Source organism: Larus michahellis, chromosome 5 (genome assembly GCF_964199755.1).
Source record: "Larus michahellis chromosome 5, bLarMic1.1, whole genome shotgun sequence".
In the NCBI taxonomy this organism is placed as follows: domain Eukaryota; kingdom Metazoa; phylum Chordata; class Aves; order Charadriiformes; family Laridae; genus Larus; species Larus michahellis.
This window is the reverse complement of record NC_133900.1, coordinates 24,761,543-24,775,276: the sequence shown is the minus strand read 5'-3', so window position 1 is coordinate 24,775,276 and position 13,734 is coordinate 24,761,543.

Below are 13,734 nucleotides of genomic sequence, written 5' to 3'. Positions count from 1 at the left end.
AGTAATCATGAAATGGTAGAGTTTTTGATTCTCAGACAAGACCTTCGCTTCTGGAGAGCAAACTTCAGCCTGTTTAGGAGACTGGTTGACAAAGTCCCTTCTGAAGCAGTTCTTAAAGGACAAATGAGTCCAGAAAGGCTGGACATTCTCCAAGAACATAATCTTAAAGGTGCAGGAGCAGGCTGTCCCTATCTGCCAAAAGACAAGCTGTCAGGGAAGAAGACCAGCCTGGCTGAACAGAGAGATTTTGCTGGAACTCAGGAAAAATGGAGAGTTTATGACCTTTGGAAGAAGGGACAGACAACTCAGGAGGACTTACAGAAATCAAGGTAGATGACATCACTTGTTCTTCCCTTGTCCACTGATGCAGTCACTCCATCATAGAAGGCTACTAGATTGATCAGGCATGATTTGCCCTTTGTGAAGCCATGTTGACTGTCTCTAATCACCTCCATGTCATCCATATTCCTTGACGTAGATTCCAGGAGGATCTGTTCCATGATCTTACCGGGCACACAGGTGAGGCCGACTGGTTGGTAGTTCCCAGGGTCCTTCTTTTTACCCTTTTTAAAAATGGATGTGAGGTTTTCCTTTTCTCCAGTCACTGGGAATTAGGCCTGACTGCCATATTTTTCTAATATGATTGAGAATGGCATGACAACTAGGTCAGCCAATTCCTTCACGACCCTAGGATGCATCTTGTTAGATCTCGTGGAGTCACATATGTTCAGGTTCCTCAGGTGGTCCTGAACCTGATTTTATTCTGTGATGGCAAGGTCTTCATCTCCCACTGCAATACCCAACTTAACGTCTGCGGGAAGAAAAGGTTTCCCGTGCCTATAAAACATTTTAGAGTTAGCAATGACTTATTCACCGAGAATACATGGTCTACTTACTCTTTTTTGGGAGCATTAACCCAGTAATGACAAATCATGCCCCCTGAACAAGAGGAAAATGTACAAAACATTTTGTTTTGCTATATACTGTGTCTCCTTTAACAGCGGATCCCAGAATGTTAGACTGAGAGAAATGCTTTCCGTTTACTGGCTTTGTTGAACACTCAGGACTGAGTTTCTGCCTCAGGAAGGACTCTGGGTGGTTACTGAAGGCATCAAAGACCACACAAGACAATGGGTTTCCCCAGTGAGATAATAATTGGGCATGATGGGGATGCATTGTGAGCTTTTTTGCTGCAGGCATGAACAGAGTTGTGAGATGGTGCAGTTTGGAGGCGTGGGAAAGTGGGTCTGCATATTTGCAAGCAGGGAATCACTGAAAAAAACCCAATCAAACACCATTTAAGCAATCATAATTTCACCTGTACATTACTCAGAGTTCAGAGTCTATTCAAATGCTGCTTTTCCTCTCTCTGTTCACAAACAGGTGAAGATGCTCTTGGACCTGCCCTGAATAATATAAAATGATCACACTCCAGAAACATCCAAAATATTTTGATTCATTGCAGAAAGAATTCTGCCAGACTTATATGTATAACCACAAATGTGTGAGGATTCAAGCTCTTGTTTAAACCGCACACAGAACCATTTTATGTTACAAAAACCTTCCATGATGGCTTCAGTGACACTAACTGGAATTAGCTGATTTCTGTTAGCTCTATTAGCTATATTAGTTGAGCATTTTTTCAGTAGGAAGCCAAGTCAAGCAACAAGCTTAAGGTTTTTAAACACTTTTGCATCCCACAGAATCTGTATTTACACAGATATTGGCTAGAGAACATATCTCTTTCTGGGACTCCAGTCTTGACACATGAGACATAACCCACCTTCCGATCCATTAGGTCCATGCTCTTGAAAGAACTTTTAATGGCTAAACCATCAGGCTTGTCGGGAGGTCACAAGACTTTATGGTATCTAGTGCATACGAATTATCAGAAAAATACTGATTTCTGGAGCTAGGATACACAATAAACATCTGTGGATCATCTACTGGTATCACAACCTAAAAAGCCCCTGTTCCAGTAAGGCGAGTCATCTCCATTTTCTCCCAAAGCATTTCAGCTTTGCAAATGTTACAGTTCCTGAACTAACTGGTGTGTATTACTTACAAATTTCACTTCATAGGCCTTTCATTTTGTCTGATTAATCATTGATTTTATGAGACACTTGCACGTCATAAACATTACAGTGTTCTCAAAGTTTACTTGCCTACATTATCAGTGTGCCTAAAAGGGAGTTTTATTTATGTCTTCACTGGGAATGGGGGGAAAAGTTCAAAATTGCAACTTTGTTTTTATATGTCACATTTAATGATGACAATCAACTGTGAGCCATCTCTGTAATTCCTTTCTGACACCATGACACCACACCATTTAAAATGCTGATAAATTTGTTATGATATAATCATAGTGATTAGGTAATTAACCAGCACTGGGTGGAGATTTGAGCTGGAGCATAAAAAACAAAGCAATTTGAGGTGACAAAAATATCACGTGAGTGAACCCTGGTTGACAATCTTACCAGCTTTTAATGTCTTACTATGTGTGCTCAGGGAAAATGCAAACAAGAACCATAAAGAGTTTTTTTTAGAGTACTTATTCATGCCATTGTCAGTCATTATGCTTAGGAATTTTTAAAGGTTAAGCATAAATAGTGATTTGCATGAACTTAAAAGAAAAGAAAAAAGAAAAGAAAAGAAAAGAAAAGAAAAGAAAAGAAAAGAAAAGAAAAGAAAAGAAAAGAAAAGAAAAGAAAAGAAAAGAAAAGAAAAGAAAAGAAAAGAAAAGAAAAGAAAAGAAAAGAAAAGAAAAGAGAAGAGAAAAACGCCCATTAGAAAGCAGAGGAGCAAATTTGCTAAGACAGAAAAAAATCTGGCAGAGTGAGATGGCTGAAGAGTGGCTGAGGGGTTAGACAGGAAGAAGGGCTTGGCAGACCCCTCCACTTTGCATTTGGTTGCAAGGGAGACTCTGAGCAAATGCATTTCTTTTTCGCTGTGCCTCAGTTCCCTGCCTGTGAAGCAGAGGTGACTCTTCACGGTATCAGAGGGTCTCCGGGGCTCAACAGTATCCCTGACTAGAACGTGCTCAGATACCCCTAGACAGCAGGAAAAGCAAGCAGCTGGATCGACTAACCTCTGAGGAGCAATCAGAGGGCTTGTCACATTCCTTGCTATTGCTCCTAGGACACCCTTTCTACCCATAAGAACATGTTTCCACTGTACATTGGCCACAATGCTAGAGCCCCTCCGGGCCTGCTCTATGCGGCCTGCCACTTCCACATGACCCTGGCAGAGACATAGGCACATTCAGCTCTCCTGAAAAAGTAGCTCCATAGGAATTTGTGCCCATCCTATCTCCAAACACGAAAATAGTAAGATCTCTGGGAAGTCTGAAAGGAGGGAAATTCAGAATTTAGAGATGGAAATGTTTTCTGGCGGAAGTGTAAGTAGTCAATTGAAATAACAGCAGAAGTACTTCAAGCCAAGAACTTTACCTGCCCTAAGAAGTTGCTTTTGTAACATTTTATGAGAATCAGAGGTCCAAACAGAACGCCACATAAGAGCTTCCCGCAGGATTGAAACTTGCTTTTCCAAACCCAGGACTGTAAAAGTTCACATGTGCACTGTTCGGCGCTTTGGTTACAATCCCCCTCTTCCCCAGCTGTTCATCATAGCCACCAGAGACTCATGTTATGGTTACTGCGGTTCCTTTTTTCCATCCTAGTCTGACATCTCCATCATCACATCCATTACTTTTCTTCCAAGGTTCAGACACCCCTGCCATTTCTTTCTGCTGGATCATTTCTCTTTCTGTCTCTCATTCCTCTCCCAGTATACTGAGCATCCTCCAAACCCCTCCTGGGGTCTTCCCTGGCTCTGACCATATATTCCAAGATCAGCACACTCATTTTACCTTTTCAGATACACTACCCAGAGTTCCCAGCTTTAAGGGCCCATGGTAAGAGGCTGCATTGTGCAGCAGCTTCTTTATTCTGCTTTTGCTCCATTGGACCCACACAAAGTCTATGTTTTACCTGGAGTTGTGGAAAAGGCGCAAGAGAAAGAAATGATTTTACAAGAGTCCTGTGCTGAGAAAAATTATATCGTAATCCCTCAGATAGTCATAAGTCTTGATTCCAGGAGAACAAATGGAACTCCGGTTGTTCAGGATATCTCCTGCCCCTCCATGCCTGAGCAAATCGTGTTATGCATTGACACCTGTCCTTTATAAACAGAAATATTAAAGGAGCAAGGAAGGACAGGGAGTGTCCCTCCACCCTTTCCCATTAAATTGTTTGATGAAAGACCTGTTTGTATGTACATTTGCACAGGTTGCATGCCTTTCAGAGATTAAAAGCATTCTCTAGTCAGGCAGAAACCTGACTGAGTTAAAATGTTTGCCTGACTCTGTAGGCCTGGCAGAGTTCAGCTTGTCAAGCCATTAAAGAAAACCTTCAGTGGAGTTATACATTTATAGAGAAAACATTGTAGATAAAATCATGACTTCCAGGTGCACTGAAAACCAGAGACCTTGGCTTGCAAGTGCTGTTTGAAAGACATTTAAATCCTCATGAATTTGACAGGTTTCAAATATTTAAAATATCTTCCAATTACTTCATCTGCTTTGACTACGTTATGGATTACCAGCTGCTGGGCTCCATCCAGGGCACTTTATCTCAAATGGAGAGCATCATGGCTTCTGATTTCAGCTTTGATAAGCAGCTGTCACTATGGTTTATGCTGTACGTAAGGCAAGTCTGCCTGTGGCCTTATTGATATAGAAAACAAAACTCTGGACACCCAGCAAACATGACTACTAAATTCCCTGTGCTGAAAAGCTGATGAGGGTTAAGTAGAACCGATGAAATCCAGTGGGAGATTCCATTTCTGTTACCAAGGCAGCATCTTGATTTTTCCCATGTTGGGATTGTTCTGTCCCTGGATGGCAATAGGATTTCAGTTTTTCTTCTCCCAACTGGGAAAAATGTCACTTGATTTGCACATGGACACGTGCCCAGGGCAAATCTGACAATAGAGCAGTGGGGGTGAAAGAGACTGAAGGAAGAAAAAGCTGAACACAGGAAAGAATAAGAGTACAACAAGGGGAAATCCTCTATCTCCTCTCCACTTGACATATCTCTTAGGCAGGCACTTACTGAGGTGGTGGTATGATCCTAGACGCCTCCCAAGGATGCCAATTTGCCCTTCAGAATGCTGAACAGGAGCTTCTTTAATTTTGAACACCAGGAAGAAATTCCCCCAGTGGAAGCATATCTGGAAGCTGTAGGATTTCTTGGATTTTCCTCAGAAGCAGCTGGTTCAGGCCCCCAACAGAGCCCTGCCATGATCCTGGGTCTGAGCTGTGCCGCCTGTTCCTGCTAGCACATCTTTACATACAGAAGATGAACTTAAACCTGTCTCCTGAAGTTGTGTACAACACATATTCTTGGAATGCTCCAAACTTTACCGGTCCAGTCAAAGTTTACCAGGCTAACTTTTGCCTGACCTTCATTCCCCTGAGCAAACATGAACAAGGTACCCTGTTTTTCTCGTGAGAGGTGGCAGAGTGAGTTGATCTGCACCCCTCAGAGACTGACAGGGGAAGGGGAAAGAGCAGCATTTCCACTCAGCAGAACCCAGAGACAAACGCTATGCTTGGCTGCTCCTGCTGCCAGCAGTGTGTATTGTGAATACCACCACCTGCTACTCTTACTGTATCCCACAGCCATAGCTACAAATGTTATTATTGGCCATAAAATTATCCAGTCCATTTTTCAATCTGCCTGCAGCAATTGACTCCCTGACCTGCTGTGGTAATGAATTCCATAGGCTGACTTCACACCACATGAAGAAGTACCTCCTGTAATTTGTTTTAAATGTACCGGCCGTTAACTTCATCCAGTGACTCCTTTATCCTTTTATAATATGAAAGAGCAACTTTAACTATGTCCTTCATAATTTAAATACCTTAGTTAAATCTCCTCTGTCTCATTGCCATCATTGCTAGATACTATTTTAGTCAAACAGCTTTCAGGAAGGGAAAATCAAGAGCTAGAGACAGGGGCAGCTCTGTCAATTTTTACTTGCCACCTAACACGCAATATATAAATAATGCTAGGAACCCTTGTCTTCTCCTCCCTGGGGCTTTTGGATCCATGCAAAGTCCACACTGTCACAGAAGAAGGTGGCCTTGTAGCAGCAACATGGCTCCTCAGATTTTCCACCACTGCCTGCTCCATGCACTTCAGAGAACTGCAATTAGGGTCTTCACCCAACCTCTCCCACAGGTTGTCTTTGAAGGGAGGCTGTGCCCCAAGGCTGCAGGGGGTCCTGCCTCTTCCCTGCCCTGTTGTGGGAGCTCACTGTTCAGAGACACTCCTGGTAGGGGGAGAAGTTGATCCAGAAATGTCCTGGACGCAGCCCCCAGGCACAATCAATGGGAGAAGCTGCTACCATGGGTCCATTCTGCTGGAAGATCCCACTGCACCTGGGTGGTACATCCAAAGTCTGAGGGCATCTTTGTTCTGGAGAAATAGCACAAAGCAGCCCTAATGCTGCCCAGAACTCAACATAGGCCATTTATAAATCATGTTCCCTTTGTCCAGTCAATACCGTCCATTCCTCGCTCCTCAACAGTAGTATCACAAACTTTCCTGTTCCTTTCACGTCAGTCTTTGCTGAGTATGTGCCTTTTAGAATCATAGTATTGTCTAGGTTGGAAGCGACCTTTCGGACCATAAAGTCTAACCATCAACCTAACACTGACGAAAACCATCACTAAACCATGTTGCTAAGCACCACACCTACCCATTTTTGAAATACCTCCAGGGATGACGATTCCACCACTTCCCTGGGCAGCCTATGCACACATATGAACCGTGATGCAGGCAGTAGTTAGTATCTGTGAAGATTAGGACAGCATCTGAAGTCTGCAACCATAAAGATACCCAGGAAAACTTTTGAGCAATATGAAGACAGTAGGTACCTATCATCATCACCATCCCTGCACCCTGAAACACTGGTGAGGAGAAAACAATTAAATCTGCACTCCTGTCTTCTTATTACAGGCAAAACTGAGCTGTTTCAGCAGCATTAATCAAAATAGTTGAGGTCAGAGATGTTTAAAAGAAAATAACTCCTTAAAAAACACAATTTAAGTATATATGTATGAAAATCCTCCTGAGGAGAGCCCTGACTCAGGGAATAATTTACATCTTGCCACATCACTTCAAATAAAGGTCAGGAAAAAAATCACTTAAGCAATAATGATTAAGGTACAAGTCATTCCTTAGGGATTAATGCTTCCTGCACAAAACTGATGGCCTTCAGATATACCTCAGTCTATTAACCCTCTTTGGCTCTCAGTCCTTGGAAATGCCCTGCATAGAGGTTGCTATTGATATTTTAAGTGGAAAAGATGGACCACAAAGAAGCTGGGCTTGTTGGATAGGGATAGAAAAGACATTTTCATTTTTGAGGCACAGAGAGCATTTCTGGTACATTAAGGCCCTTCCTTCAGTCCTGTTGTGTCATCAGCAGGCTGCTCAGCTTCGAGTTGAAAGCAGCTTTGCAAAGACCTGCAGCTCAGCTCAGCTCAGCTCAGCTCAGGACACATGCATGCAAGGCTGACATGTCAGATATTCCAAACACCTTGGCAGCTCTTGGTTAGTGTGCTGCTATTCTGCAAGTGTAAGCAATAAAGCATGATTTACAGAGTGACAAGAACAAATCCAGCACCTGCCTATGCAATGACTCACTGAGAGTACGGAATCGGGGCCTAAATCAAGAGGGGAGCCAGGCTGTGGCTGGCAACAAAGGCAGCAAACCCACCCTGAGCTAAGTGATTCTGCCCAGTAAAGAAGAAAACCTCTCCCTTCTCCATCACATTCCGAAAGGACACACGCAGCAGGAAAGTGCCAAAGGGAAGAAAGACTGGAGGAGCAGTATTGTCAACTCTTCTAATATCACCAGAGGTTTTCCACCCCCTCCCCCACCCCACCATTTTAAAGCCTCTCCCACATGATCCTTGTGATTTACTGAGAAATTCAGCTTTCAAATACCACAAGGCAAATTAAAGGTGCACTATTGTACACAGGCAGATGTACCCTTCTGGGGGACTTGTGTCTTGATTTTTAAGTCTGTCTTGTGGATTCATTCTTTGATTTTTGAGCCCTAATTCACATACGAAAGCCACCAGGCATGGAAGCCCATATGGCCCAGCACTGATGGACAGTCCCTGTGCATCTCCAGGGCCTGCAGATTCAGTGTTTAAAAGATCATATATATATATATATATATAAAAAGATCATATATATATATGGATAAAAAAAATAAAAATCACTGATTGATGGAGAATTCTGGAAAAAACAAGAGAGGGTGGAAAAGACTAAGAGGTTCCAGAGATGCTTATAGTGAAATGTCTTCTGCCCTATGACATTCCTTGCAGAAGCGAGGTGAGTATTTTACTGCTTACCTGACTAACTCTGCTCATCTGTGCCTGGAAACTGTGAAAACATATGGATATTCATCAAGGTGTTGAACTCACCTGAGGTCACAAGTGCATCTGTCAGCCCCATCTTTATTGTGGGTAAAGCTGAGACATGTCACTTGCACAAATTTTCATGAAGCGCCTTGATAATTGGCCTGTGAACCCAGGAGTCCGTGAATATTCCTATCAGCTCATTCGTAATTAAAAATTACAAGCATCCAATCTGGGATTTGTACCACTGACAGACATATCAGTCAAGTGCGGGCTGACCATTTAACATCTCTTTTCTGGGACAGCCTCAGGTCCCAGTGAAATGAGAAGCAAGGTTCACTGGAGGAAGGGGAGCAGAACTGATTACCACATGCTGTTTGCTCAGAAGTGTGATTGGCACAGGCAATAGCGACCTCTGGGAATACGTGGACTTGTTGAGCTGGGAAGACGTGCCCAGCCATGTAGCAGATGTACAGTTCACCAGGGTCTACTGAGCACCTGCTCTGCTCACCCTCCCCTGTCACACAGCCCTGCAGAATCCTGCAGCGAAGGGCCAGAATTCACAGCTGTGACGTGCCGGAGAACAAAGGAGGATCAAAGCACTGGCAGTGTCCAAAAGGCCCTACATGAGCACGCTATTTAGTAAAGAAAATTCTTGCAAAAGCACAGCAAACTCCTAGGAAGCAGCCTGTATCCCGTGCTACAGAAGAAGGCATCTTTCTTCCCTGCAAAGTCCCTGTTAACCTGACCTGACCTGGCAGTTGACTTATCTGTCAGAAGAAGAAGAATCAGCCCAGTGGCCAGGGGAAAAATCCTGAAATGTAGTGGCAGTTCAGCAAACCTGTCCTGTTAAGTCCTCTGGTCATACTTGCACGACCAAGACATATCCAGCCCCACATTGGTGCCCCCAAGAGCTCAGAACATACACTGAATTTCGATCATGGTCTCTTATCTGGCTGAAATTCTCCTTCCATGTGATATTGTAGATCCCACACCCCGTTCTGTCTTCAAGTCTGCTGGATTCAGTGCTTTCTTGAAGCATTGCTTCAAGGCAAGGTTAGCAGAATGGAAACTTATGGCCTGGTCCCTGCTGGAGGTGTAAGTCTACCTTCATAACTTCTGTCCAAAGCCATGGATGATAGACTGTGGGGTTTACAGGCTCTTTATTCAATATCACTCAAACCAGGCACCTTGCTATTTCCATCTAGACCAATGGATTGCAGACTGCCCTAGCCAGAAAACCAGCACCTCACAGTAGTGTGGTCATCCTCGTATGAGGAGGACGCGAGACAGCATCTGGGGAGGCACAGAAGCAGGAGATAAATCAGAATATTTCATTATCCTTGGCCTTTTATAGGGATAAATGAATTGTCCATTCTCAAACTTCCCCTAGGTGCCATGGCAACTAGAAGATTCAAAGTAAATAAATATATGCAGATAATTTAAAAAGGAGTAACACCAGCCTGATAATGAGGCAATTTATCCAATTAGGGAGAACTGGAAGGCATGTGGTGTGCAGAGGTGATGTGAATTGCCCATATTGTCGTTGAGTATTGAATGGACTTCCCTGAGCCAAAGCCGGGACCACAGCTCTGATGATCAGAGGTGCAAACCTCACCTCCTGGAGGCATAAGTGAACCAGAGAGGGGATCTGAAATTAGATCTTCTTTCTTCATGGCAAATATGTCCTCCAAGCCACCTACTCCAACTGCTTTTTGTGGGGCCTGGCTCTGAAAAGACTTCCCAAGGCCCTTTGGGGCCACAGTCCACACCATCTAGGACAAATGAACTGTGTACCCTCTCAGAGAAGCGTGCAGAGTGCTAGGGTCCAGGTCATAGGATCTGCCTGTGCGAACACAGAGCAGAGAAGACATGCTTATAGAGAAACATCCTTACTGACACAAATGAAAAAGCCAGTGTGATTTTCACTGTCTCAAAGACCTTCTTGCTATCCATGCAAACTTTGCTCCTAGGTTAGAATATGCTTACATGAACCTTTGCCCACTGGATTTCTGTTATTTGCATTTCTCTGTAGTTGGTGGTAGAAAGACTCCTTCCATGTCATTAGCAAAGTCTTGCTTCAGTGTCTGGAGATTGGAGGGACAATACCACATGGGATGATTAAGCTTTTTTCCGTTTACCTTGGATAATCCAGACTGTTTGGCCAGGGCTAACTGACCTTCACAAAGCCACATGACATGTAAGAATATGTTGATTTTAGTTATTGAAAGAATGATTTTTAAGGAGCACTGCTGAGTCAGACAAATCAGAACGTATGAACAATCTCAATATTCAAATTTGTTCACACAGCTTATCCAAATCACCTATGTGTCTCCTCTCTACGAATGTCCGATCTAAACCAGTATTTCCATTACAGTAGCATTTTACTGTTCTGTTATCCGAGTATCAAGCACTGATTTATTTGGCAGAGTTATTGTGAATTTTATTCCATCAGCAATCCTTGGGTTTTTGTGAAGTGATCACGTTGCTGGAGCAATACCGACCTAGAAGGCTTTCTGTGCAGCCTTGTAGCTGCTTACTTTTTGTTTTTCTTTCCTCTTCACAGAGACGTGACCAAACTGGCTGAGCTGAGTGCATATAGCAAAAACACATTAGAAGTTTAGAGGAATTTTTTACTCTTTCCATAGTTTCATCAAAGATGAACATAATTTCTTCACAGTTTTGGTTAGATCCATCTCTCATAACTCCACCCTTCCATGGTTTAATGTTGGGGAATTTTTAAGGTACCCCTCAAGGTGGATTAAACACACGTTGGTGCTTCAATATTAGAAAATAATTTAATGAACAATGCATTGGGCAGAGTCCTGCTGCTGTAAGTTGTTCTACAAGGAGTCTACAAAGATGCATCACAAGTTGATTCTTTACATACACTGTCACCAGCACCAGTCCCGTGAGTGGCTGCATGGGGCGCCTCAGCGCAGCCTTGGATGCACTCCCCAGCCCAGCTCTCCTGCCCAAAGGTGACCCCTGAACACTCCCATTCCAGGATGGTCACAAGACAATGCTGCATCTGTTTCTTATATCACTTCCCAGGGAACTTCATTGTCTCTGTCTTCCAGGCAGTTTAACCCCTTGTGCAGTTGGGCCTTCTTGCCCTCCATGCCATGACTCCTCAGTTACAAATTAAAACTGCTGAGTAGTTACAATCTGAATTTCCCCTTCAATAATCTTATAGCATCTTCAGTTTATACATATGTGATCTACTGATGGATACTTTGCAAGATTATCATGCATGAACTATTGATAGGAATCTCAGAACATTGTAAATTCAGATTTTCATTCAGTTGAGTCGTACTTCCACTGCGAGTTGAAATTCCTTTTATGATTTCCTTTGTAAAAGCCATCCCACTCTCAAAATATTTTTCAGACTGTAACAGTTATCAAAAAATGTTTAGATTTAATGTAGTCTTTAAAGGGATTCTTGTATTTTATCTCTAACATCCTTGGAGAGGTCATTCTTCTTGTCTTTTTTGATATTGTTATGGAGTTATATAAGGGTGGCCAAATAGCTAATTAATATGCTGATTGTTATGAATATATTTTTGTGGAAAAGCAGATCAATTACAACAGCATGCTATATTGTAATACTTTATTGAAAACTTGCTGTTGATACAAATGGGTTTGAGGCAGTTATTCTATGAAGCTGTGGGAAAATAACAGAGGATTGGCGAGGAGGATTGTAAACACACTCAAGTGACTCGCACATAGGGTGCTGGAAAACATGCATCACGCTAATTGTTGTTTAGTCTTATGTGCTCGCAAGTAGAACATCTGCACTTATATAACATAGGCCTGTGATGGACCCAGGGGCACATTATTGAACATGCTTGAGATTCCTGCCCTGCTTTTGGAGAAGAGCAAAGCACAGTGGAAAACTACACCTGCTTGAACCCTTGAAATACAGGCAAGAACACTAGGTTCAAGCTCTCCTTCTCTCACTCCCTTGCTAACAAGGACTCTCTCGCTAATAAGGACTCTTGCTCCGTGGTGCCTGCATCCCTCACTTGCCTGCCTCTGTCCAGGTCCTGCTTCGGAGATCCCCCTGTATGCAAGGTATTGATGTTAAATTCGTTCTTTGCCTTTCATCTGTGGTTTTATGGCTGTTCCTGCATCCTGCCTGTGTCAGCTCACACACAAGCCTTGCAAGAGATGGAAAATATTTAGAAATAAACACATACGTCAAGGTTACTTAATCTTAAAGGAGTTAAAAAAGTTTCTCCTCTTTAAGGAGAAACATAGGTTAAGAAAAAGTGGCAACTTCTCTACAGTCTTTTGCTCCCATGAAACTTCTCTATAACAAGTGAAGACTGATGATTTTGGGCTATTTATGAAGAAAAATTAGTACCAGGAGAAATAAGTATAATGCTAGAGAGACAGACTGGAATGGACTTGTGCAAACTGCCGCCTTCAAGCACCCACACAGAAGGCTGATCAAGTATTTTTTGGCCTGTTTAACCTTTTGAAAAAAAATCGAGAAAGATACAATTTGTGGAAGGAGAAAGCATTTAAAACTACAGGATTTTCTCTTTGCAAAGAGAAGTCAAGGCAAGCACACTTATTCTGACACAACATTGTATGAGCCATTCTTTTTTGTCTTAAGACTCTCCTTTGTAAAGAGCATCCTCTTGCTGCTTTGTACAAGTATGTCTCTCTTGAAATGTAGACATCTGCCAGTGCTTTCTTGCTTTCAGAAAAGGATTCTGTCTCAGACAAATCACCGTCTTATTCAGTACAAAGCTGCCCTCTTCTGAAATACTGCAGGTGACTTTTTGATGTTAAATCAAATGATCCTTAGTTTTACAACCTGGCATTTAAAGCACCTTTGCAACTTGCAGCCAGCCCATGTTTCATATAAAGCATAAACAAGTGAACACTTACATCCACCTGTCAAAAACGATTGTGCAAGAAATTCCTATTGACAAATAAAGAAGAGTACAGAAAAGCTTAAAGAAGGTGTGTGTCACATTTCTGTAAAAAATATTGTTTTCTGGTGGTTGTTAGGGCACTAACAGAGCTTCACTGCCCTGACCAGCTCACATAGGGCATCCACCCACACTCCTACCGATGGGCCTATGAGCCCCGTTCAAGCTCAGAGCTGGGTTTTCGCTCCTTCCCTGGGATGTGTGGTAAGTATTCCCATTTCAGGTCTGATCCTGAATTGTTATTTGGCTTTCCTGGATTGACCTAATTAAACTAGATTTAGTGGGGGAAGGGGACGGTGTTCTAAGCACTCAAGAAGAGCCAGGGGCTGCTGAGGCATTAGGAAGCAACAGGGAAAC